This window comes from Bos indicus x Bos taurus, chromosome 9, assembly GCF_003369695.1.
Source record: "Bos indicus x Bos taurus breed Angus x Brahman F1 hybrid chromosome 9, Bos_hybrid_MaternalHap_v2.0, whole genome shotgun sequence".
NCBI classification, from domain to species: Eukaryota; Metazoa; Chordata; class Mammalia; order Artiodactyla; family Bovidae; genus Bos; species Bos indicus x Bos taurus.
The window spans coordinates 95,622,117-95,649,471 of record NC_040084.1 but is presented as its reverse complement, the minus strand read 5'-3'; the positions used below and the strand labels follow the sequence as shown (position 1 = coordinate 95,649,471).

General features: G+C 44.7%; 1 protein-coding gene across 5 annotated transcripts in view; it reads left to right on the top strand.

The window, feature by feature from the left end:
• RSPH3 (radial spoke head 3 homolog) overlaps positions 1-13,951 on the top strand; it is a 40,671-nt gene extending 26,720 nt beyond the window's left edge. Inside the window, exons 9-10 of one of the 5 annotated variants that reach the window (XR_003512695.1) lie at positions 12,622-12,745; positions 13,830-13,951. The gene's annotated coding sequence lies outside the window, so the exon portion shown is untranslated. The other 4 variants (XR_003512694.1, XR_003512696.1, XM_027551956.1 and 1 more) reach the window with 4 other exon arrangements.
• The last annotated feature ends 13,404 nt before the right edge of the window (positions 13,952-27,355 follow it).

Below are 27,355 nucleotides of genomic sequence, written 5' to 3'. Positions count from 1 at the left end.
GAAAACTACAAAACTGATGAATGAAATCAAACTAAGTGGAGAAACATTTCATGTTGATGAATAGGGCGACTCAAGATTGTCAAAATGTCAGTTCTTCCCAACTTGATCTATAGATTCAGTGCAATCCCAATCAAAATCCCAGCTAATGAGCTTACAGATACCAACAAACTGATGATGTGGAGAAGCAAAAGACCCAGAAAAGCCAATACAATATTGAAGGGTCAAAACACAGTGGGCATTATGCGAGGATTGGACCATAAAGAAGGCTGAGCACCAAAGAACTGATGCTTTTGAACAGTGGTACTGGAGAAGACTCTTGAGAGTTCCTTGGACAGCAAGGAGATCAAACCAGTCCATCCTAAAGGAAATCAGTCCTGAATATTCATTGGAAGAACAGATGCTAAAGCTGAAACTCCAATACTTTGGCCACCTGATGTGAAGAGCCAACTCATTGGAAAAGACCCTGATGCTGGGAAAGATTGAAGGCAGGAGGAGAAGAGGATGACACAGGATCAGATGGTTGGATGGCATCACCGACTTGATGGACATGAGTTTGAGCAAGCACCGGAAGGTGGTGATGGACAGGGAGGCCTGGCGTGCTGTAGTTCATGGGGTCACAAAAGAGTCGGATGTGCCTGAGCAACTGAACAGCAACAAGCCAACCACGCTGGGAATAGCAGAGACCTCCCTCAGCCCTATAAGAGGCATTTAGGAAAACCCCACAGCTAACATCATAACCTAATGTGAAAGACTGAATGCTTTTTCCCCCTAAGATCAGAAACAAAAATATCTATTGTTGCCACTTCTATTCAGCATTGTACTGGAAGTTCTGGCAATGGCAGTTTGGCAGGAAAAATAAATGCATCTAACATCCGGATTGGAAAGGAAAAGTAAAACTCTTAACTGCAGAAGACAATGCCTTGTGTATTCATTCATGCGTCCTCAGTCATGTCTGACTCTGAGACCTCACAGACTGTAGCCTACCAGGCTCCTCTGTCCATGGGATCTCCCAGGCATGACTACCGGAGTGGATTGGCATTTCCTCTTCCAGGGGATCTTCCCAACCCAGGGATCAAACCTGCATCTCCCACGTGTCCTGGCAGGTACAGTCTTTACCATGGTGCCACGGGGGAAGCCTTGTGTATAGAAACTTTAAAAATGGACAAAAAGAATACTAGAATTAACAGAGTTCAACAAGTTTTCAGCCTATAAAATCAATAGTATGCAAAAGTCAGTTATATTTCTACATATTGACAGTTAACAGTCTGAAAGGAAATTAAAGTAATTTTATTTATAATAGCACCAAAAGAGATAAAATACTTAGTTCAGTTCAGTCGCTCAGTCGTGTCTGACTCTTTGCGACCCCATGAACTGCAGCACGCCAGGCCTCCCTGTCCATCACCAGCTCCCGGAGTCCACCCAAACCCATGTCCATTGCGTCAGTGATGCCATCCAACCATCTCATCCTCTGTCGTCCCCTTCTCCTGCCCTCAATCTTTCCCAGCATCAGGGTCTTTTCAAATGAGTCAGCTCTTCGAATCAGGTGGCCAAAGTATTGGAGTTTCAGCCTCAGCATCAGTCCTTCCAATGAACACCCAGGACTAATCTCCTTTTAGGATGGACTGGTTGGATAAAATACTTAAGTACTAATTTAATCAAAGAGGTGTAAAACGTACATAATGAAAACAACAAAACTGATGAAATTAAAGACTTAAATACTGAGTTGGCCAAAAAGTTCATTCAGGTTTTTCCCAAACAACGATAAAACAACAACCCAATTTTAAAATCAGCCCAGGATTTGAATAGATATTTTTTTAAACAAATGGCCAATGAGCACATGAAATGTATTCCACATCATTAGTCCACAAGGAAATACAAATCAAAGTCACATTATTGCACGGCTTCATACCCACTACTAAGACGGTTAAAATCAAAGTCAGCAGCAAAAGATGATGAGGATTGGAAGAGAAGTTGGAAGGAGAAATCTCATCCACTACTGATCGGATTGTAAGATGGTACAGCCACTTTGGAAAACAGTTTGTCAGTTTCTTAAAATGTTAAACATACAGTTACATAAGTCACTTCAGTTATGTCCAACTCTGTGAGACCCTATGGACTAGCCCACCAGGCTCCTCTGTCCATGGGAGTCTCCCAGCAAGAATACAATTACATGTTTATCCCGCAATTCCACTCCTAGGTATTCCATTTCTCCACCCAGGAGAAATAAAAACACATCCATACAGAAATGTGTGCATGAATGTTCATAGCAACATTATTCAGAAAAGTCAAAACATAGGAAGAATCTAAATGCCCATCAAAGAATAAATAAAAACTAGGCTGTCCTAACAATGCAATATTATTTGGCAGTAAAAAGAATGAAGTGCTATTTATGTGCTATGACATGGATGAACCTTGAAAATAAATTATACTATGGAAAGAACCCAGACATAAATCGCATTATATCAGTTTATTTATATGAAATGTCCAGTTGCCAGAGGCTGAAGAGGGTGTAACTGAAATACCTGCTAATGGGTATTAAGTAATGAAAATGTTCTAAAATTTAAGTAGTGGTCATTGTTGCACTGATTTGTACAGTTTAAAAGGATGGAAAAGCTTAGATTTACCAGGATTAAGGTATAGTCGTGTGTGTGTGTGTATTATAGGTATGTATAAAATCATATCAGAGGCATTTTTTAAAACCTTAGACACCTCACTAGTATAATCCTCTCTCCTTTACACATCTCTTTTTTTTAATGGGATGTGGCTGTCTAGGCAGTGGGCATGACTTTATTTTAAATAATAATTTTATGTATTTATGTTTGGCCGTGGTGGGTCTTCATTGCTGCAGAGGCTTTTCTCCAGCTGCAGTGAGTGGGGGCTGCTCTCTAGTTGCGGTGCTCAGGCTTCTCGTCGCTGTCGCTTTTCTCAGGGAACACAGGCTCTAGGGCACATGGGCTTCGGTAGTTTCAGCCCCCAGGCTCCAGAGCACAGGCTCAGTAGTTGTGGCGCACAGACTTAAAGTCACTCCTCAGCATATGGGGTCTTCCCAAATCAGGGATCGAACCCGTGTTTCCTACGTTGGCAGTCAGATTCTTTACAACCCTGAGCCACCAGAGAAGTCCCCTTCACACCTGCTTCTTGAAACATGGACTGCGTTGTCCTTCCATTCTTAAACCTCCTACTGTTTTCAAACCCTTGCTTGGTAGTCTGGATTTTGTCTTCATCACTCCCCTGAAGCTGGTCATTCGAAAGTCTCCAGTGACTTCTCAAGTTTCAGATCCAGACCTGCTTATCTCACTGACTTTCGCAGTAATTAACATTCCTCAGCCCTCCTGGGTGAAGCCGAAGCTGTTTCTCCGAAGCTGTCTGTGTCTTGGTCTGCTCCGTGTGCCCTTCTTCCTTCCTTTCTCTGTTGTCAGTGTTCTCCATTAGTAGTCAGGTTCTCTTCTTTCTCATCTTTCTTGTCTCTCACTTAGGGCTCAGAAACTGCACCCCGCCCAACACCGCCAATCCTAGGTAATCTCATCATTGCCCAGTACTCAACGCCCCCACACTCTGGTGAGACTCAGCCCTGGGCTCTAAATCTGTTATCTCTAACCATCTCTGGACCTCTCTGTCCAGAACTATGAAGAGCCTCAGATTTTATCTACTTCCAAGTTATCGAGTTAGCCTCCAGAGATTCATGAGTGCTGGTAAATTTTGACGTAAGACTCCTGAGTCAGAGACATGGGGTTATGTGTAACTCACAGTGGTAGCAGTACCCGGAATATCAGCATTTTTGTGCTGGTTCTGGAGCCCTCGTTGCCTCAAGGGAAAGTGAAGAAGACCGGACGGAACTTGCCCATGCGGTGAGTGGCCTTAGGAGAGAGGAACCCTGAGCTCAGAGAGCTCCAGTCTTTCGTAGTGGGCAGCAAGCGTGCCTGCTCTTGGCTCCAGAGGGAGACACTGTCTTTTTCTTCAGAGATTATTCAGGTTTTCTTCAAAGATTGTTTGCTATACAAACATCCCTGAAAAGAAAGTATGAGACAAAGGGCAGTTCATGCCTTGCTGTCAAGATGGGCAGAAACCCTTGGAGAGTTGTTTCAAGTTTCATTTTGCCATCACACTGGCGTCTCAAATTCGAGACATCGTTAAACAAATCCATCATCATTTTCTGAACTGTTTCCTTTCTGTCTTCACTATATTGAATTAATAGTGCTACCCACCATTGATTTCCTGACTTCCGTGTGTCAATATGGGCTTAAAGCTGAAAAAATACTTGTAAAGAAATGCAAAAATCTCGATGGCTTAAGCACAACAAAATTTTATGTTACTCTCATGTAAAACCCAGTTCAGATATTCCTGGGATGGTGACTCTCCTGAGAAGCTCCCTAGCAAAACAAAATAAATATCCAGGCTGTTCCTGTCTTGTGGCCCCGTGATCCTGTGGCTTCAGGGTCTCCTTGGCTTAATCGTACGTGGAGTCCTTCGATTCAGCAAGGTTCCCTCTTCTGTTGTCTTCTAGACCATTGCAGCCACCTGCCTCCAGTCTTACCGTCCTCTCACGTTTACTCTGGCAGTCCATCAGAACTTTAGATCTGATTGTATCACTTTCTTCCTGAAAATCCTTCATTGTCTTACCACTGTGTACAAAGTATAAAGTCCAGACTCCTTAAGCTGTCTGTGATCTGGCCCCTGACTATCCAAGCACGTTTCCTGTGACTCTCGTACACGTACCCTTTGTTCTCACCAAACCAAATTACTAACGGTTTCCTGATTTTTATTTCCTCTGGTTGGCTTCTCTGCTTTTGCACCTGTTGTTCATCTTGCCTATGAACCTCCTCCAACAACTGCACCACACACACACAGACACACACACGGACACACACACAGACACACCATTTGCCCATTTAGCAAACTTCTCATCCTTCAGTTCTCAGCTTAAGTGTTCCCACTCGGCCTTCCTTGGGATGCCAGTGATAGCACACGTACCAGGCCTGAATAGTACTCATGGGAGGAAACCTTAGAAACAGGAGCAGGGACGAGCCACTTCCCCATTCTCCATCATAGTGAGGTTGTGGGGGGCAGGGGGCAGCACTGACTGGAGCTGAGCAGAGCTAGAATTTGACTCCAGGAGAGAACCCTCAGCCCCAATGATCAGCTGCACAACAGGGTGAGTCCCAAGCCCTCTTCTAGCACGGTCAGGGTCTAGGAACCAGGCGTGGTAATGGCAGCTGAGTAACATGGGGGACCCATGATTTCCAGCTGTGATCTGCCACTCAGCATTCCATCAGGCCTGACTACACAGCCTTAAGCACTTGGCGATGATCCATTTCCTTACAGCAGACGGAACACCGCAGTGGTCCTGTTCCATGGAAAGGCAGCTCCAGCTCTGAAAGGCCAGTGCTGCCGAGGAAGAGACTTGGACAGTAGACCCCTACTTCACGGTCCACCTTCCTTCATCCATAGGCCATCCCATTCCTTGTTCCATCAGTAGGCAGTAAGGAAGCAGTGCGTGCGTGCTCAGTCATGTCTGACTCTTTGCAACTCCATGGACTGTAGCCCGCTGGGCTCCTCTGTCCATGGGATTTTTCCAGGCAAGAATACTGGAGTAGGTTGTCATTTCCTGCTTCAAGGGATCCTCCCAACCCAGGGATCGGACCCACATTTCCTGCATTGGCAGAAGATTCTTTACTGCTAAGCCACCTGGGAAGCCCTGTTCCATCAGTATCTCATACCCTTTCACCCATGGGGGCTTCCCTCATAGCTCAGTTGGTAAAGAATCCGTCTGCAATGCAGGAGACACCGGTTCAATCCCTGGGTTGGGAAGATCTGCTGGAGAAGGGATAAGCTACCCACTCCAGTATTCTTGGGCTTCCCTTGTGGCTCAGCTGGTAAAGAATCTGCCTGCAATGTGGGAGACCTGGGTTCAATCCCTGAGTCAGGAAGATCCCCCTGGAGAAGGGAAAGGCTACCCACTCTAGTATTCTGGCCTGGAAAATTCCATGAACTGTATAGTCCATGGGGTCTCAAAGAGTCAGACACGACTGAGAGACCTTCACTTTCACTTTCACTTTTCACCCATGAGGACCAAGAGGCCAGGCCTTGACGGACTCTGAAAAGGCAATGCAGAACAGACTAGCGGCCATCAGGTCCGATCCAGGGAAGAGAAGAGGTCGCAAGATCAGAGCCAACATCACGGATGTGGCCCTGTGTCCCACAGCTTTTATGGGGCTCAAGCTTGATTTAATGTTCTGTTGTCACTATCTTGACATTTTTAATAATTTTTGAACAAGGACCCCACATTTTTATTTTGCACAAGCCCACAAATTGATGTAGCCAGGCCTATCACTGTAAACAACCATCCTTCTCATCCTTGTATGTGAGAGACTGACGCTTCTAACTCACCATCCGTGTTGAACCACATACAACACGATGTACTGGCAAGCCAGCAGAAAGTCAGGCACGGTCCTCTTATCTAGAGCCCCCCTGCCAAGGAGGCAGCCAGTCTGCTGAATCTCTGTGCCTTGGGAAATCTCACTGGCTCTTTGACCAAACACAGCTGACAGACCGGTATCATTGTCGGTTCAGTTACCCCCAGTCAAGAATGAAGCCACCTGAGAAACTGTGGTGTCTCCGAGCTCCCACCGACCTACTCCAGCATCCCAGGAAGATAGCTCACTCACCCTGGGGCTGAAGAATGACGGTCTGGACGATGCCACGTGTGCTCCTGGGGGTCAGTCGGTCAGTGGCCGCTTTCCCCAGCAGCAATCATAGCGATGCCGTGAGGACAGACTCACCACGGTCAGCAGCATTGCTCTCCAGCACCCCCGTGGCACCGCTGTCTTCCTGGCAGATGGAGCCTGGCCTGCTCAGCCCCAGGAACTGAGGTCCGTTGCTGGTGGTAGTCCTACCCCAGACCTAGCCCCAGTTACACAGCATTACCACTGTTCATCGGCCAGTTTCTACCACCAGACTGAGCTGCCCGAGGACCAAGATGTGCTTTGTGTTTGAATTTTCGTTGTCCACCTTGTGGGCATCAACCAGTGTCCACCGCATGGACAAAACCAAGTCAGCATTCGTCTGGCTTAAACTTGAACAAAGCTATTACATCAAGCTCAGTTTGTTTCATTGTTTTCTGTGTTTTTCTGATCCCCCTGGTTTGCCAGTGGTTAGTTCACCTCCACACGACCATCACGCTTGTAGTGTATAAACAGTGCTTGCCCGAATAACCCGAGCCTTGTTCGCTTTTCCATATAGCTAGTGATTTTTCTTTTTTTTTACTCCCAACTAGTGATATTTTTTTATCAACCTAGTTTTCATGCCTCCCATGACTTTGGTTTTCCCCCCTAAATTTCTAATATCTGATCCCTTTTTAAAATAAGATGAATCATTAAGATGTACTATTTCAGTTGCTGTTACTAACATCACCTCAAAAACTCATTTCAGAAATAATTTTGGCGGTTAAGTTAATTAAGCACCTCATTTTTGTTAGTTACCTTGTTGGATAAAACTAAGGGGTTCCGTGCTTTAAAGGTAAACTGAATCATCCATGTGGTTGGGTATCTGTGTTCTCTCTAATACAATCACCCCGCAGAATGGAGAACAGGGTCCTTTCTCAGGGGTTCAGCTGAGGCCGCTGAGGAGGAGGCAGGAGGTGCCTGGAGAGGAGAGGCACCCAGTGCAGGGCTCAGAGGGGCTGCCACCGCCCTTCAAGGTTGCAGGGAGCCAAGTACCTCAGAGGGAGGCTCCTGTGGGGGCGACAGGTGCGCTGTGCAGTGTCTAGGCAGTAAAGACACTCCCAGGGAACCACGTAGGAGTTTGACATGTGATCCCCAGAGTTGGAATTAATTGCCTTTGAAGCACTTATGAACTGTGGTGCTTTTGAACTGTGGTGCTTTTGAACTGTGGTGTTGGAGAAGACTCTTGAGAGTCCCTTGGACTGCAAGGAGATCAAACCAGTCCATCCTAAAGGAAATCAACCCTGAATATAATTCATTGGAAGGACTGATGCTGAAGCTGAAGCTCCAATACTCTGGCCACCTGATGGGAAGAACTGACTCACTGGAAAAGTCCCTGATGCTGGGAAAGACTGATGGTGGGAGGAGAAGGGAATGACAGCAGATGAGATGGTTGGATGACATCACCGACTGGATGGACATGAGTTTCAGCAAGCTTCAGGAGTTGGTGACGGACAGGGAAGCCTGGCGTGCTACCCCTCCATGGGGTCGCAAAGAGCTGGATATGACTGAGCAACTGAACTGAGCTGAAGAGTTTGTAGCAAACTTTAAAGAAGTGTCACCAAATAATAAAGAATGGATTTACACGGCCTGTCAGAAATGACAGGTGCGTTCAGAGTCCCTTCAGGACATTTCAGGGCAGGACCTACCTGCCCCGTGTGCCCGTCTGCCCTGCTGACCAACAGCCCGGTGACTTGAGCATCCTGCGGGCGGAAGTGCCCTCGGGCGCCGAGCATCCTGCAGGCGGAAGCGCCAGCCGCCGCTGCAGGTGGCACTTCCCTGCCATCCCTCAGAGCCTTCCTGGTGGCTGAGGTCAGCGCACACACTGTTTCATCAGTGTGCAGGTCACAGGAACCGCAGCCACCTCCCTCTCGGGGTCTTTGAGGAACTCCCAAAAGCTCTCTTTGAAAGAAAGAGCCAAGGTCTTACACTCGTGGTCCAAGGGGCCCCCTTATGGCAGGCCACAGCTGCCTGCCTTGGCAGGGCCGCCCTCGCCCTGACCCAGCTCTGAGGAGTCAGAAACAGGCATTCACGGCAAGATGGGGAAATTGGGAAAAGAGAGGAAGAGCCTGGCACACCAGCCCCAGCCCGCAGACCACCAAACCTGAAGCTGGCTGAGTCTTGGAAGGGAAAGAGCTTCCTCCCAGATGAGAGTTGGACACAACTTAGCGATTGAACAACAGCATGACTCAATTATTAAACTTTCTTAAACTTGTCTTTCTTTTGTTTTTGCTGCACCAGGACTTAGTCCCCTGACCAGGGTTTGAACCCAGGCCCCCTGCATTGGGAGCTCGGAATCTTAACCGCTGGACCACCAAAGTGAAAGTCACTCAGTCATGTTGACTCTTTTCCACCCCATGGCCTGTACAGTCCATGGAATTCTCCAGGCCAGAATACTGGAGTGGGTAGCCTTTCCCTTCTCCAGGGGATCTTCTCAACCCAGGGATCAAACCCAGGTCTCCCACATTGCAGATGGATTCTTCACCAGCTGAGCCACAAGGGAAGCCCAAGAACACTGGAGTGGGGAGCCTATCCCTTCTCCAGAGGATCTTCCTGACCCAGGAATTGAACCAGAACTGAGCTATCAACGAAGCCCTTGGGAAGTCCCAATTTGTAATTATTCTGGAGGTTTAAGTATATTAAGAGTGACCAGAAAAGGTCTAAAATCTGCCCAAGATTTCATCCAAGAAGCTTTTCACACAAGAGTCCACAGAGTGGGCTTAGCCAGCCAGTGGAAGGAGAATGAGCTTGTGTTCTGCCTGCCCCGCCTCGAGACCAGCTTGCTCAATAATCCGCTTACACTGTGTAGGAGTAGAAGGTATTCATTACCTGCTATGAAGGTCAACTTCTCAGACACTGCCAGCCTGTGTAGGTTCTTTTGTTCCATTTCACAATCATTTCTCTTTCTCTAAACGTAACACAAAGGGAATGCAAACACATGCATTTATAGAGGACTGCGTTTCTAAGTAGACGTAAACCAGGTTGCCGGCTTGCCTTGGTGAATTGGGTAGTTTACCAGGGGTTTGCCCTGCCAGCAGGGTTTCAGCAGGTGCCTGAATTGTAACGGAAGCCACTGTAATCAGTAGAAGGTATCAGGCAGTAACTTCACATCTTTTGATTCCTTTAGGAAGAGTTCTTTTAAAAGTTTTTTGTAATGACAGAATCCAAACCATGTTGCACAATGCTGAACTGAATCAACTTTTTTGAGAGAGCTCTTGATATTTATCTTCAAAGAGATATATCCAGTTACCTGTGTTTTTTTTTTTAATCTATCAGAAAATTGAAATGGAGTTTTAAAAAATTTTTTTGAAATATACTTGATTTACTATGTTGTGTTAGTTTCAGGTGTACAACAAGATGATTAAGTTATGCACGTGTACATATATTCTTTTATTACCTTCTCTTCCATTATAGGTAACTGCAAGATATTGAGTATAGTTCCCTGTTCTAGACAGCAGGTCCTTGTTGGTTATCTGTTTCATATATAGTAGTGTGTACATTTTAATCCCAAACTCCTAATTTATCTCTCCCCCATCTCCTTTGGCAGCCATAAGTTTGTTCTGTCTATTAGTCTGCTTCTGTGTCATAGAAGGTTCACTTGCGTCACGTTTTAGATTTCCCTGTGAGTGATTTCAGATGACACTTGTGTTTCTCTCTGACTTACTGCACTCATATGATCATTTCTAGGTCTATCCATGTAGCCACAAATGGCATTCTTTCATTGTTTTCGTGGCTGAGTAATATTCCGTTGTGTATATGTACCACTTCTTCTATATCCATTCATCTGTCGATGGACATCTAGGTTGTCTCCATGTCTTGGCTGTCATAATTAGTACAAAAATAGAGGTGCATCTATCTTTTCAAATTATAGTTTTGTCTGAATATATGCCCAGGAGTGGGATTGCTAGATCATATGGCAATTCTATTTTTAGTTTTTTGAAACAACTTCATACTGTTATCTTTCTTGCTTGGAGAATCCCAGGGATGGGGGAGCCTGGTGGGCTGCTGTCTATGGGGTCGCACAGAGTCGGACACAACTGAAGCGACTTAGCAGCAGCACATACTGTTATCTACCGATCGACATTCCCACCAATAGGATAGGAGGGCTCCCTTTTCTCCACGATCTCCCCAGCATTTGTTGTTTGTAGACTTTTCAGTGATGGCCATCCTGAGTGGTGTGAGGGGGTACCTCACTGTAGTTTTGATTTGCATTTCTCTAGTGATTAGCAGTATTGAGCAGAGTCAGAGAAGTGATGTGACAATAGAAGTAGTGATGAGCGGCCACAAGCCAAGGAATGTGGACAGCCTCTAAAAGCTGGAAAAAAAATAAATAATTTGCTTCTGTGGAGCCTCCAGTAGGAACCAGCCCTGCCAATGCCTCAGAACTGAGATAATAAACGTGTGCTGTTCTGGAGTTGCTACATGGTCATCTGTTACGGCAGCAATAGGAAGCAAATACACACAGTAAATGTCGTTAGTGGAAGAGAAGTCAGATGAGTAAATTTTCACAATTCCTCACACTGCAGAGATGGCCTGAGTAAACTGTCTAAAAGCCAAGACAAACCAGTGCTCTGGAGTGCACTGATAATTGCCATGCCTGCTGTCCTGCTGTTGGCATAATGCTGGCCACCATCAAGTCCTCTCCAGGAGAATTTTGTACACTTACGACACTTGTTTTATTTTTCACATTTTGTCAGATTCATAGGATGCCTTTTCTTTTTCCACCTTCAATCACTATGGAAGAACTTCACCCATTATAATGTAGAAAATGCTGGACGCCAGCAAGCACCAGGTCAGTGGTTGCTCCCCGGACCATCCCAAGTTGTCCAGACAGCCTTGCAGGCAGTGAGTGGGTGCTCAGTAGGTATCTGTTGAATAAACGAGCGGTACGAGGCCCTGTCAGGAGCGCTGGCTCTTGTCCTAGCCCCTGCTTGGTGGCCGAGGAAGGGGAAAGCCTTCCAGGTCTCTCATTTCACTCTCTTCATCTGTCCGCCAAGGGCTTCAGCTGGATGGTCTATCAAAGCCTCTTCTGAATTGCTGATGACTGTGAAATGCCAGCATCACGCTCACTTACTTACGTCACATCTCATTTACTCCTCGTGGGCAGTGGTGGATGGAAAAGAACTGTCTCAAAAATCCTCCACCACTTTTATCACGATCCTCCTGCCAGTGCCCACTTTTAAAGTCAGTACAAATGTCATCTCCCTGGAGCCTCCTGAACATTCTCCAAGGAGCCTTTTTTGCAGGGCTTGGACAAACCGTGCAACAGGGCTCCAGCCACAGCATCAGTTCAGTTAAGTTCAGTCACTCAGTTGTGTCCGACTCTTTGCAACCCCGTGAATCGCAGCACGCCAGGCCTCCCTGTCCATCACCAACTCCCGGAGTTCACTCAGACTCACATCCATTGAGTCAGTGATGCCATCCAGCCATCTCATCCTCTGTCGTCCCCTTCTCCTCCTGCCCCCAATCCCTCCCAGCATCAGAGTCTTTTCCAATGAGTCAGCTCTTTGCATGAGGTGGCCAAAGTATTGGAGTTTCCGCTTCAGCATCAGTCCTTCCAATGAATATTCAGGACTGATCTCCTTTAGGATGGACCGGTTGGATCTCCTTGCAGTCCAATTGACTCTCAAGAGTCTTCTCCAACACCATGGTTCAAAAGCATCAATTCTTCGGCGCTCAGCTTTCTTCACAGCCCACTCCTGGCTGCTGCAGTCATAGACATTTGTAACAGACATTTAAGGGTCCCAAGTGCTCCGAGAAAAAGACAGCCAAGAGCATGTGAGGCTTTGTCAGCATGGAGACTAAGAGCTGGTGGGTAAGACTCAGAGCCACGCTGAGCATGGAGCTGCAGCCCCCAGGCGCCCCAGACGCAGTGAGCACTGTCATTGTTCCCTTGATCCAGGGGGAAGTAAGACCACTGACGCTGAGGGATTTGGCCTGGACTCACACCCAGCCGGCTGGCTCCAGAGGCCCCTCCCCACACCGCCTCCGCTAGGCCGGGCAGTTCCAGCTCCACAGTTAACCGTGTAAGTGCACTAGCGAATAGGAAGCCACCTCTAGAAACTCAGTTTACCTGCTGACTTTCCAGAGAGACTTGCTGTTGCTTTTTAAAAAAAAGGTGTATTAGCAGCTGCATTTTCATCCAGTGCTACTTTTCTGGCCATATTTAAACCATATAGAAGCTCAAAAAGTTTGCATCACTTTAAAAAAGTGACTGTCTTCACATTGCACACGGGATTTACTTAATGACAGAGCTCGCCCACGTAAACGAAGACAATGGAGTAGCAGTTGGCGCGACACTGGAACAGCGTCTTCCGAGAAGTCCGGAGGGGGCAGCGTGGTTAATGTGTGCGTGTGCTGCTTGTTTTCTTTTTTCTTGGCATGTCCAATAAGTTGCTATGCATGGGGTTTTTTTCCCTAGAGATATTGGTAAACAAACATGCCCCCAATTCTAATGAAAAGTTATTGTTTAATTTTTTTTTTTAAAGTTCAGGCTCCCCTTCTTCAGTTACTACGGACAACAAAATATCCCTGAAATGAAATGACTCATCTTACTTCTAGTCAATCTTTTAAAAATCTTACTTCTTCAATTTAGGAAAATTTTTTAAAGTTTAATGGCAAACAAAAGCTGTCTAAGGCACCTTAAGAACAGACTGTACAGAGGACTCATAAATACACAAGTCTGTTCTTTTCTAATACTTTTCCTTTCTTGTGTAGTATGCATGCTAAAATGATTCCTAACAAAGTCCAAGTAAGTGAAATATGTTTAGGTGGTATAGCTACATAAATTATAAGATAATTTCAGTAGATCTAGAGATCACAGTGTTACAGATGCTTCAGCATTATTCACGTATAAAGTGTTGGTCATTCCTTTAATATAACGTTCATGTAAATTCTTAAAGCATCATGCATTTTTTTCTATTGGGGGCCGTGTCAGCTAACAGTCTCTTCTGGACTCTGTCAGTTGGGTCATGCTTCCTTCTGAAAAATGGGCCCCATGGAAAATCATATTGTTGGATGAGGGTTCTGGGTTTTTTCAATGAGAGAACTGTCTTATATTAAGTGTGATTTTTATGTGTTTGTATATAATATGTGTATGTAATTTCACAGATCTTTATCCAAGATCACTCTTCATCCTTTGCATCAAGAAGATTTTGGCCACAACATTTTGAATCATCTGTTTTCATTTTTTGGATGGAGGAAGAAGGGATAAATGAAAATATGAACATTTTTATTTTGTGGTTGGTTCATCTCTTCAATATAAATTATTCATAAAACCTTTTCTTGACACTGTTGTTTTCTCTAGTGAGTCAGAAAAAAAACAGAAACCACTATCTACTCCTTTCCCCTGTAAACAAAAAGCCAACGTAAAAAGATAGCATTCAGTAAGAAAAGGCATAAGTATGGCCTGTCAGACAGATGACAGCTTATTTGTAGAATGATCAGAGAGGATTCAGCTGCACATTTGAGGGAAGAATTGAGAGTGCACGGCTGTACCACGGGGAGAAAACAGAGTTAATCTTTCTACTGTGTCATTTATTTATTCAGCAAATATTTATCCAGTCCCTACTGTGTATCAGGCTCTTTCTTTGTGATGACGAACACAATGGTGAGCAATCAGAGAAAGTGGCTACCCCAACTCCGAATCTCCTGGAAACAAATAAAATTCTGTCCCCCCGCCACCGCCTCCCCAACCCCCGCCTCTATCAGCAACGCTATGATCATTCCACTATGATCATTCTGAGATACACCTCAAAGCACGTTTTCAAACTGCACTTTCTTCAGTGAATGTACATTGTGATTCAGCTGGTCTGGGCGGGGCCTGGGTATCGTTTTTTTTAAACCTCCCGAAAGTTAGTGGGATGTACAGCCACATGCCCTGCTGAAAAGTTGAAAACCTCTCACCATTGTTTCTTCCCTGGGCTCTTGCCTCAGCGGTGGTTTCTTTAGTCTCGTTTGACCCAGAATGTACTTCCCAGTGTTCCAGAAAAAGTAGAGTTGGAGCCAGTGAATTACGGCATGGCTGGACCCTCACCATGCTGGCCAGCCTCTCAGCCCCCAAGGAACAGAGGCTGAGGGGGGCGAGGGGTGTGGGCCATAAACACAGTGCTGAGGGGATACGGTTATCACTGACCCCAGCCGCCCTCCTTAGCCACCTGGTACAGAGTGTTCGGTTAGAAGCGTGGGTGAGAGTCCGGGCCCACTGGGGGAAAATGCCAGAAATCTGTCTGTCTTATAATTAAATGACCATAACCAAATTGTATCCTGCTTACTTTGGTGAGTGGCAAAAGCAACTTATAAAATTATGTAAAAACCATCTATTGCCTTTTACTCAGAAATTTAGGCAGTATCTAGGTATCTGGTATTTAGGTTTAAAGGACATAGGGGTTTATTTTCAGGGACTATTGGCCAGAGTGAATACTACAATATTAAAATAGCATTACATAATAAAAATCAATGAAGTAGTAACGTTTCAAGTTTAAATTGGAGTTATCTGTTTTAACTGATCAGTTACTTGATGTGATTACACACACACACACACACACACACATAATTCTTACAGTGCTTTCATGTCCTGTAACTGGCTTTGGTTGACAATGTAATTTAATTAACGGTGGCTTATGGTTTAGGTTGATAATATACCGTAAACTGTGATAAACCTCGCAGGATGGGAAATCTTCACAATAAGCGTAGTGTGGTCTCAAAATCCTGACTTGTAACTTATTGACTGAAAACCTCTTAAAATGTTCTCTTAAAGCTGATCCATAAGCCCCGGGACATACTCCATGCAGCATGTGAAGTGAAGTGAAAGAGTCGAGAGTCGAGTCCAACTCTTTGGGACCCCATGGACTATACAGTCCATGGAATTCTCCAGGCCAGAGTACTGGAGTGGGTACCCTTCCCTTCTCCAGGGGATCTTCCAAACCCAGGGGTCAAATCCAGGTCTCCCACATTGCAGGCAGATTCTTTACCAGCTGAGCCACAAGGGAAGCCCAAGCATACTGGAGTGGGTAGCCTATCCCTTCTCCAGCGGATCTTCCCAACCCAGGGATCGAACTGGGGTCTCCTGCATTGCAGGCGCATTCTTTACCAACTGAGCAACGAGGGAAGCCCATACAGTACTTTTAAAAATAGAATCTTGGGACTTCCCTGGCTGACCCGTGATTGGGACACCATGCTTCTACCGCAAGGGGCAAGGGTTTGGTCTCAGGTTGAGGAACTAGGATCCCACATGCTTCATGCAACCAAAGAACAGGGGGAAAAAAAATTTTTTTAATAGAGTCCCTACACTCCAAGAGCTTCCAAATGACGCAAAACTGAGTTTACATTTTAAGTTACTGCCTGGGTGAGCAAAGGGGAGAATATGAGTCAATAAAAACCTCTAGAATAATGAGATGGATAAAACTGGAACCTATTATACAGAGTGAAGTAAGCCAGAAAGAAAAACACCAATACAGTATACTAACACACATATATGGAATTTAGAAAGATGGTAACAATAACCCTGTGTACGAGACAGCAAAAGAGACACTGATGTATAGATCAGTCTTATGGACTCTGTGGGAGAGGGAGAGGGTGGGGAGATTTGGGAGAATAGCATTGAAACATGTATAATATCATGTATGAAACGAGTCGCCAGTCCAGGTTCGATGCACGATACTGGATGCTTGGGGCTGGTGCTCTGGGACGACCCAGAGGGAGGGTGGTGGGGGGAGGAGGGGGGAGGGTTCAGGATGGGGAATGCGGGTATACCTGTGGCGGATTCATTTTGATATTTGGCAAAACTAATACAATATTGTAAAGTTTAAAAATAAAATAAAATTTAAAAAAAAAAACCTCTAGGATATGTTAGGATTTGTCAGAGAACACTAATACCTCTTCCTCATTCATTCATTCATTCCTTCAGCAGACATTTATCACCCTCCTGGGTTTGTGAGGTACAAGGATGAACAAGACAGACAGGGTCCCTCCCTTCCGTTCCCGAGCTTGGACTACTTCAGTTTTGTTTTCCTGCAGAAGAGAGTATGCCAGCGTGCCCAGCAACACCAGAAGCAGGGTCCAGACAGGGATTTAGCCAATGTCTAGCCCAGAGAAATGAAGTAACAGTGGAAAGAGTTTTAATTTGGCAGTATTGTCCATCTGGGGTCAAACAAATGGAAAGACTCTTTGTAAAATCCAAACTACACTTTAAATAGCTGAAACTAATGGCACTTAGAAAGGGAGAGGAGGTTAGTTCTTTGAGGCACTGTGCTGTTTAGGAGATAAGCAGGTGTAGGAAAGCGTTCTTTATGGTGTTCAGAAATATTGTGGGTGTTGATGGCATTACCCACAACCCGATACTCCCTGGAGCTTAGTGAGAGGAGACATCGTATTTCACCCATGTTCTTTCATCAGTTTCAGTGGGTTCACTGACTCAAGAACCAGTGTTAAGAGATGCTATAAACTGCCTGCTAAAATGTTCTGATGGTCACTTAAGACTGCACCAAACACTCCCTGGGAACAGGGTGCTAAGACCGACACATTAGCTCTTTCAGACCCCAGAGACTGCCTCCAGAGGACCCAACAGTGCCCGGAAGCAGAGCAGCTAGGCTGACGCCATAAGCTGTTCAACCCTGAACCCATTAGCAGAGCCTCGGAGATTCTGAGAAGGAAGCCTCAGATGGATTATTCAGTTGAATTCAATTTTGTGTACAGAGCAAGGTTAACAAAAGAACTAGCGTAAGTTACTCGCTTCGTCACAGAGATCATAGACTAAGGACCTAGGATGTTAGACAAAGGGTCCCGGGGCGTGGCAGCTTAAGGAACACAGATAACTGAGCCTTACTGCTGCCAGCATTGAATCCTTGGGACCAAGGGTTCTGAAATGATGCAATAAAGCTCTGATAAATACTTGAGCCTCTCCAGATTTAAAAAATAATAGAATCAATTTTACTGACCTACCAATAAGACAGTCTAATCCTTGACTTTGTTTTACAGAAATTTTATAAATGTACCATTAAAGAAAAAAGTTTGAGTTCTTGCTGTTTCTGGTACGGAATAAAAATAGTCAATAGACTTTTGGTAAAGAAGGTTGCTGCTCTTGTATTAGTAACTGAAACCAAAAGTGAAGTGCAGAAATATAAATGAGGTTTTCAGTCCATTCTTTAGACGAGGTTTGAACACTCCCAACTGCCTGTCCTTCTCCTGTCATTAGTGGCAGAGCACATTCTTGGGCAATGATGTCAGCGGAGGACTCTGAATACTAATGGAAAATCACATTTTGTCCTTCTGAATTGTTAATGCAAAATGCTATTGACTATAATCAGCTATAATACATGGAGGAAAACTCAAAAAAAAAAAAAAAAAGATTACGTACCCTCCATGATCGCATTCTCCGCTGGGTGGTCAGACAATATGACACAGTATTTTTAAAGGGGGTTTTCCTGGAAAATCCAATGGTTTTACTATACAGGAAAATCTAAACTTTTATGAATTTTATACCGTACAGGTACTGAGCTCTTAACAGGACACACAAAAAAACGAGGGCTATTTTTTTTTCTCTCTCCTGACTCACAGTTAATTTAATGCTGCTAAAGCTTAGAACAAGAAACACTCTCATTGGATTAAAAAAAAAGTAATTGTGGGTTTTCTGCTTCATGAGAAAAGTAAAAGAACAGTCCACACTTATGAAATGCAATTCCAGTGTGCAGACAAAATCCCTGATTTATGTATCTTTATTAATTAGGTAGTGGCAGTCAAATAAATTAATAAAGGTATATAAAAGGTCAAATAAAATGCGTTTGCTTCCCCTGAAGAATATTTCACTTAAATTTTAAGTATCAGAAGCTCAGTTTTCATATGTCCACTGGTTTTTCATTGTGTTTGATGCACCATTACCTTTTTAAGTGCATTCACTACATAAGGTGAACTTACCTTGGATTTCCCAGGCAGCCAGTGTAATTTAGGTGAGATTGATCATCGTTTTTAACAAAACTGGATTGTTTTTGGACCAGCACTCCTACCAAGGACAATTAGAAAATCTGAACAAAACATAAACGTAGATTTGAAGTCATCGGAGCTCTCCCAAGGCAGTGGGTTCCTTTAGAGCTAAGATGTGAAAGAAGTGGGAAGCCTTCTCCAGCTCTGACAAGAATCCAGTGATGTACCCCAGCCCAGCTGTTGGCCAAAAGCAAAAGCAAATCTTCTCTGTAGGAAAATAACATCAATACAGCATCTCCAGTTTTCACCACAACTTTCATGCATAATGTCTGGCACTCATTCAGAAATAACCAGAGCACAGGAGAAATCTAGCCAGTTCTGCTCTCACCACGTGACCAAAAGAAACATCACTGAAAGTGTGACTTTGAAATTTTGTGCCTCCTCAGCGATGCCCTGAGGAGGACACAAGATCAGTTAGTTCTCCAGTATTTCTGCCAAATAAACGTAACCTTATGCTAATCAAACAGTCAAACTCAAATTGAGAAACCTGTACAAGTGCCTCATACTAGTCAAAGTTTGCCAATGTTATGAAAACGGAAGTGGAGGCAACATTTCAAAATAATGAAAACTAAAAGAGATGTAACAATGAAACGCAAGATGTGACCCCGGATGGGTCTGAGATAAGGGAAAAGTATAAAAGATTCAAGCAAAGACATCAGTAGGAAAATCTGAATATAGATTTTGTACCTTAGACGAAACTGTATCAGTGTTAAATTTCTTTTTTTATTGAGGTATAACTGACACATGACATTTTATTAGTTTCACCTGCACAACATGATTTGATAATTGTATATATTGAGGAATGATCATCACAATAAATCTAGTCAATGTCTTACCAAATGTACTTACAGAATTTTTTTCTTGTACTGATAACTTTGAAGGTCTACTCTCTCGGCAGCCAGGCTTCTCAGGTGGTGGAGTGGTAAAGAATCTGCCTGCCAATGCAGGAGACGCAAGAAATGTGGGTTTGTTCCCTGGGTTGGGAAGGTCCCCTGGAGGAGGAAATGGCAAGCCACTCCAGTATTCTTGCCTGGAGAATTCCATGGACAGAGGAACCTGGTGGGCTACAGTCCATGGGGTTGCAAAGAGTTGGACATGACTGAGCACACAGCACACTCTGCAACCTTCAATTATGCACTATAATATTGTTCACTGTAGTGGCCAGATTGTTTATTACATCCCCATTAATTATTTCATAACTGAAAGTTTGTAACTTTTGATGCCCTTCATCCATTTTGTCCAACACCTCCCTCCCACCTGCACCTAGAAACCACTAACCTTTTGTCTGTATGTATGAGCTTGGTTTTTATTTTTGTTTTGTTTTTAGACTCCACATATAACTCATAAGGTATTTGTCTTCATCTGAGTTATTTCACTTAGCATTATTCTTAGGTCCATCCATGTTGTTTCAAATGGCAAAATTTGTTTATGGCTAAATATTGATAATATTCCATGGTGTATATGCATGTATGTGTATCACATTTTCTTAATCCATTCATCTTATGATGCTGGAGAAGACTCTTGAGAGTCCTTTGGACTGCAAGGAGGTCAAACTAGTCAATCCTAAAGGAAATCCATGCTGAATATTCACTGGAAGGACTGACGCTGAAGCTGAAGCTCCAATACTTTGGCCACCTGATGCGAAGAACTGACTCACTGGAAAAGCCCCTGGGGCTGGGAAAGATTGAAGGCAGGAGAAGGGAATGACAGAGAATGAGATGGTTGGATAGCATCACCGACTTGATGGGCATGAATTTGAGCAAATTCTGGAAGATAGTGAAGGACAGAGGGTCATGCTGCAGTCCATGGGATCACACAGAGTCAAACAAGACTTAGCAACTGAACAACAGCAATAATACTGATGGACATATACCTCTGGCTATTGTAAATAATGCTGCAATAAACACGTACCTTCTCAAGTCAGTGTTTCTGTTTTCTTCAGATGAATTACCAGAAGGGAAAGTGTTGGATATTCTGGTAGTTTAAAAACATTTTTTGAGGAATGTCCTTATGTTTTCCATAGTGACTGCACGGATTTATATTCTCACCAGCAGCACGTGTTCCCTTTTCGCCACATTCTCACCACTTTTGACAGAATGCATGTGCATCTCTCCATTTCCCAACAAAAGAAAGAGTTTACACACTATTAAAATGCCTAGCTACCTTTACTGGATAAGAAGCATGAATTAGAACATTCTGTCAAAAATGTATTAATTTTAGTATATTGGATTTTTATAAATCATGGCTAAATGATTATCACTTAACTGTATCTCTACCTACTAAATAAGACTTGTGCCAGATCGAGTATTCTGCCTAATTCAGCCACATCAAGTTCTGAAACATTAAAAAAATACAGCACATGCCATTTGTTTTAAGAGAAGGTTTTAAAATTTGTCACACTGAGAAAACACTGCCTCTGTTATTTTCCAAAACAACCACTGGTGGCCCCCTCCTCAATAAACGGAATCCAGCACTTTCCAGACTTCCCCATAGTGAGAATCGTCTGGTTGCTTGTGAATGACATGACCCCCATGGTGATCTTAATTGATGTGTCTAGCATGAAGCCCAAACTTCACCTTGGGTAGTTAGTATCAGAAAAGCTGGATTTGACAATCGTTGTGTACCTTCTCTGTTGGCTCTGCAGTTACCCATGTTGACAACTTTGATTCTGCAGCAGTGGAGGTTCCCATAGGGATCAGGTTGAGCTGGTTGATGTTGCTGCATGCAAGTTCCAAGTTGCATCCGACTCTTTGTGACCCAGTGGATTGTAGAGAACCCACCAGGCTCCTCTGTCCATGGGATTTTCCCAACAAGAATACTGGAGTGGGTTGCCGTTTCCTTCTCTAGGGGATCTTCTTGACCCAGGAACCAAACCTGTGTCTCCTGTATCTCCTACATTAGCAGGCAGATTCTTTACCACTGAGACACCTGGGATCCAAACTGGTTGATAGTGTTGGTCAAATCTTCTATAATATACTGATCGTCCACTTGTTCTATCAATTACTGAGAGAAGGGTATTAGACATTGCCAATTATAGCTCAATTTTTTATTTGTTTCTTTGGTTTTGTATGTTTTTGCTTCATGTATTTTGAAACTTTTTCACTAGGCATATACCCATTTACAATTCTTAGGTATGCTTTGATTCATTGATCCTTATCAATTTTTTTTTTTTCATTTTCAAAAGTAGCCACCAGGAACTTGCCATGTCAGAAAGCATTTGCAAATTTGGAACAGTCTTTTTACATAAGAAAACAGTATGTCTCATCTTTAATTTCCATTCTTTTCCATCTTTAATTTCCACTCTTTTTAAAGACTTTTCTCTGAGAACTAGCAAGCATCCATGTGTTACAGAAGGTTTTCATATTAAATTCCTATTATTAAAAATCACTATAAATTATAGATTATTTCTGCTTATATATTTTTACTGAAGTGTATTGGTGGTGGTAGTTTAGTCGCTTAGTCCTGTCCAACTCTTTTCGATCCCATGGCCCGCAGCCCACCAGGCTCGTCTGTCCGTGGAATTCTCTAGGCAAGAATACTGGAGTGGGTTGCCATTTCCTTCTCCAGGGATTGAAGTATATTGACATATGACACACAGCACATATTTAATGTATACAATTGAATGAGTCTGGACCTATGTACGTTCCCATGTGATCATCACCACCGCTGAGGTAATGAACACATTCGTCATCCAAAAGTTTTCTCCTGCCCTTGGGAATCCACACATACCTCCATCCTCAGGCAGCCACTGGTCTGCTATCACCATAGATGTGTTTACATTGTCTAAAATTTTCTAAAAATTGAATCATACAGTATATATACTTTGGGGGGTCTGACTTTCCTTTACACAACACTCTTACCTGGAGATTCACCGTGTTAGTGCATGTGGAATAGTACAACTATCATACTACTGTCCTCGCTCTTTCATTAGTGAGTGCCTTTCCGTTATATCCGAATTCATTCATCTAATCACCAACCAAGGGAACGTGGCCTCATTGTCCGGGCCTTACTTGAGATGTGAGCTTATTATTCCTGTTAAACGAGTCAGTTGGGATTGGAATTTAGCTTATTTTCTCTAAGGTGTGAGGGGAATACTCACATCTGGGATGTGGGGTGGGAGACGAGCCAGTACTTAGGACTGATGTCAAGTGCGGCATGATCCTACAGATTCTCCACTTCCACAGGAGCAGGCCCAAGAAGCAGCCTGAAGCTGCCCGAGTGAAGAACATTCTCTACGAAGAGATGAGCCATCTTTGTGTTCATCACTGATCCCCAAGCTCAGGTGTGCACTTTTCTGGTCCTCTGTGAATTCGAGCTGTTGCTTCTTCTAAAACATCTTTATATCCTGAAGAGAAAAGAATGTGTGTGTGTGTGTGTGTGTGTGTCACAAAAATGGGAGAACTTGCTTTATGAGATTCTTACCAAGAGATAGCTGGCACAGTTTTCATGAAAATGCCCTTACTTGGTTTCACATGATCTATCATGCAATAACCACTGGGCCATACATAATGAACCCAGGATCGGTTCATAATTCAAACAGGAAATTTGACCCAGCTCTTTAATGGAGGGCTTCCCTGGTCGCTCAGCTAGTAAAGAATCCGCCTGCAATGCAGGAGACCTGGGTTTGATCCCTGGGTTGCGAAGAACCCCTGGAGAAGGGAAAGGCTACCCACTCCAGTATTCTGGCCTGGAAAATCCCATGGACTGCATAGTCCATGGAGTCGCAAAGATTAAGTGACTCAAAAAAAATTTTTTTTGACCCAGCTCTTTAATGATCTACCTCCGTAAATGGGCAATCCTCACAGCTCTAAAGATATTTCCAGCACTGATCCTTACCCCAGTAGTCACAGCCAACCATGCTGACATGTTTCCTAATGGAAAAGTAAAGGTAAAAGAGGGCAGGCTCCCATCTGTTTTAACCTCTCTGATCTGTAAGATGAATCTACTTATCAGAAGTCTGGCAAACAGACCACAGAAGGTCTACTTTCCCTGGGCAGTAATACAGCTTCTTAGTGATGGCCGTTCTCACAGCCCAGCCCTCCCGGCCACGCTCGGCCCCGGGGGAAGGGGAGAGAGAGGGGTGAGGGAAGAGAGGGAGGAGGAGGAACTTCAAATGACCGTCAAGGCACACCGAATCGTGTCTGCCCCTGTTTCTTTCTTCGGACCAAGAATTTAATTGGGAAAGAATTTTAAGGCTGACTAAGCTGATGTGTCAGGGCTCCTACTGTTTTACCCACATTAAAGTGACTGGGGTCGGATGGAGAAGAGCCAGGTCAGAGATAATGGTCCATACAGCCCACCGATTCTGAAAGCCAGTTTGGGCCAAAACAAGCCCTCAGTCTGGGTATGTAGATTGTACCTCCAGACATCTAAGGAAAGGTTATCAATCTGAGACCATCTTCAAGTTTCTGTGAAACAACCAGGGGTGAGCTGGATGACCTTGCAAATTCCCTTCCTGGTCTGACATTCTGCAATCAGATGGTGAGACTTGGAGACCTGGAAACAATTCCGCAGGGACATTTCTTTTAAAAAGTGTTTCTCAACATTTGTTTCTTTTCTATCTTTCAATCCACAAACAGAATATGTCATCACTCTTCACTGCTTCAAATGCGGACCATGTTACCCTCTGGGGGTCCTGCTCCCCACCCACTGAGGGCCAGGGGCTGTCTCGTTCACCAGTACGTCTCTAGAATCAGAGCAGCGCCTGGCATCAAATAGGAGCTCAGCAAAAGTGACTGGGGGGTGATGGGCGGGGTTCACTGGATGGATGGATGGATGGATGGATGGACAGTATCCAGTGCTAGGACCAGGAGGTGGGATAACTCAGGAAGACAGCTGTGACTCCTTGGGAAGCAGGAAAGAATCTAGTGAAAAATTAGAATCTAGTGAAAAATTAGAGTTTGGCAGGGGAAGGGAAGTGCATCTTCTCCATGGCAGTTACTCAGGGGTCTGCCCCTCAACCGCTCAGGCCTAGTACCTGCTGGTCTCAGGGACTTCCTCTGTGCTTCCACTTTTCAGCTCTCAGGTAAATTACCCCCAAGAGCTAACCTCCATGAGCAGGAATCTTTGTCATTTTCAGTAGCTTCTACATATTGTCCATGTATTTTCTGTGAATACAATATATTTCATATGTCTAGAACAGTGCCTGTCACTTAATAGATCCTTCTTATATATTTATTGAATGAATGGATACATTCTTTTTTTTTTTTTAATGGATACATTCAGAATGAGAAAGTTCACTCTGAGTCTGAAGTGAGAGCCTTTACTCTCTGACCAACCCAATTTTTTTTGTGGTTCAGGGTGGTTGCCGATTTTGAAAGTACAAGGTTCTGTTGAAGGAATGACTGCAAACGGGCTCTACAAAGAAAAGCAGTGGATGGAGCCGGTGGACCAGCTGCCCGCCCGGCCCAGCTTTGCCCCTAGGAGCCTCCAGGGGCCTCTGTCCCCCGCAGCTGTGTGGGCTTCATGACAGCGCCTTCCTCTCAGAGTTTTTATGAGGATTCACGTTAGTGTAGTTGCTCAGTCGTGCCTAACCTTTTACAACGCCATGGACTGTAGTTCACCAAGCTCCCTGTGCATGGAATTTCCCAGGCAAGAACCCTGGAGTGGGTTGCCATTCCCTTCTCCTAGGGATCTTCCCAATCCAGGCAGATTCTGCATTGCAGGCGGATTCCTTACCGTTTGAGCCAGGGAATGCGGATTAAGTAAGTCATCAGGCAAAACACGTGTAGAAAAGAGCCTGGTGCATCCTACTGAGTCCTGTATATGCCATGTGTATACAGTAACCATGAATGTGGTTCCCTTGAACTTGCTGAAATTGTATGCAATCATTAGGTGAGAGAAGAGTGTTGAATTCGTTTTAGCAGTGTTGACTGTCCACATGGCCTCCGTCCTCGAGTTCCCAAGGGGCAGCAGAATTGCAGCTCTAGTAACTGGAGAAAAGTGCTGACAGTTATTACCTTTTCTGAGAAGCCCAGCGCTGTGGAGATGAATCCAGTGCATACATCGAGTTATAATCCAGGCACCGTCTTTATTAAAGCTACACTATGACCACGAACCCAAGCTCCCCCTACCCAACCCCTGAAAAAAGTCCCCGCTGAAAAGATAAACCGGATCAACTGTTCAGTCTCCATGAGGAGAGGTTTCCTGGCCCCCTGCGGGGTCACTGCCCCTTGGCTAGGCTCCCATACGTTCACAAATTCAGCCCCTATCGGAGGAACCAAAGTTCCGTGCGTTTTGCTCAATTCCGTTTTTGCTCTGTGACCACTTTTCAGATCATGACACCAGGGGGGCAGGGACCGTGTCCTCCGGAACCCACCTGCCCTCCACCTGGCCCTACATAATCACACGAGGCCGCGTGCCCCAGCCGACCTTCTCACACAGGAAACTGCTCAAAACCAGGGCCGCCTTAAAAAGGAAACGGAAGGCAGAGCGCAGAAGCAGGGGGGGGCCTCCCAGGAAGTTGAGCACTGGGAGGCCGGAAGTGAAGTTAAGTGAAGTGAAGTAGCTCAGTCGTGTCCGACTCTTTGCGACCCCATGGACTGTAGCCTACCAGGCTCCTCCTTCCATGGGATTTTTCCAAGCAAGAACACTGGAGTGGGTTGCCATTTCCTTCTCCAGAGGATCTACCCCACCCAGGGATTGACCCCGGGTCTCCCTCATTATAGGCAGACGCTTTACTGTCTGAGCCACCAGGGAAGTTTTGGGAGGCTGGAAGCAGGTACTAACCCCAGAGGGGAGGAGGTGTCTCGATCTGGTTTCGGCCCCGGAGGCCGTCACCAGACCTTGGAATAGGTGGGCTTGGTGTTCTGCCTCTCCAAGAATACTCACACACTCTGAAAGAAAGAAGTAAGGCGACAGGAGAAAGATTCATAGATCCTAAACTCTATATGGCACCACACTCCAGTACCCTTGCCTGGAGAATCCCATGGACTGAGGAGCCTGGTGGGCTGCAGTCCATGGGGGTCACTAAGAGTCAGACACGACTGAGCGACATCACTTTCACTTTTCACTTTCATGCATTGGAGAAGGAAATGGCAACCCACTCCAGTGTTCTTGCCTGGAGAACCCCAGGAATGGGGGAGCCTGCTGGACTGCCGTCTATGGGGTCGCACAGAGTCAGACATGACTGAAGCTACTTAGTGGCAGCAGCAGCAGCAGAAACTCTATACAGCTTGTATAAGACTGTATGAAAAGATGTGCACTCATGCAGAGAGCTGGGAACTCTCTAGACTAAGTCTTTATTTAAACACATGTTGACAGTCATATGTAATGAAAATATAGATGGTACTGGTTGAAAAGGAGAAGTGTTAAAAAAAAAGAAAAGTAGAAGTGTTTACTACACGCTCACTTTATTTTAATGAAAACGTGTAATGTGCAATACCTCTTTTTAAAAACTGGAATAAAACTCTCTATATATAGGTTTTTTTAACCTCAAGTATAAATGCTAACCTTATATATAAAAGTGAAACTGTCAGTTGCTCAGTCATGTCCGACTCTTTGCGACCCCGTGGACTGTAGCCCACCAGGCTCCTCTGTCCATGGGATTCTCCAGGCAAGAATACCAAAGTAGGTAGCCATTCCCTTCTCCAGGGGATCTTTCCCACCCAAGGATCAAACCCAGGTCTCCCACATTGCAGGCAGATTCTTTACCCTTT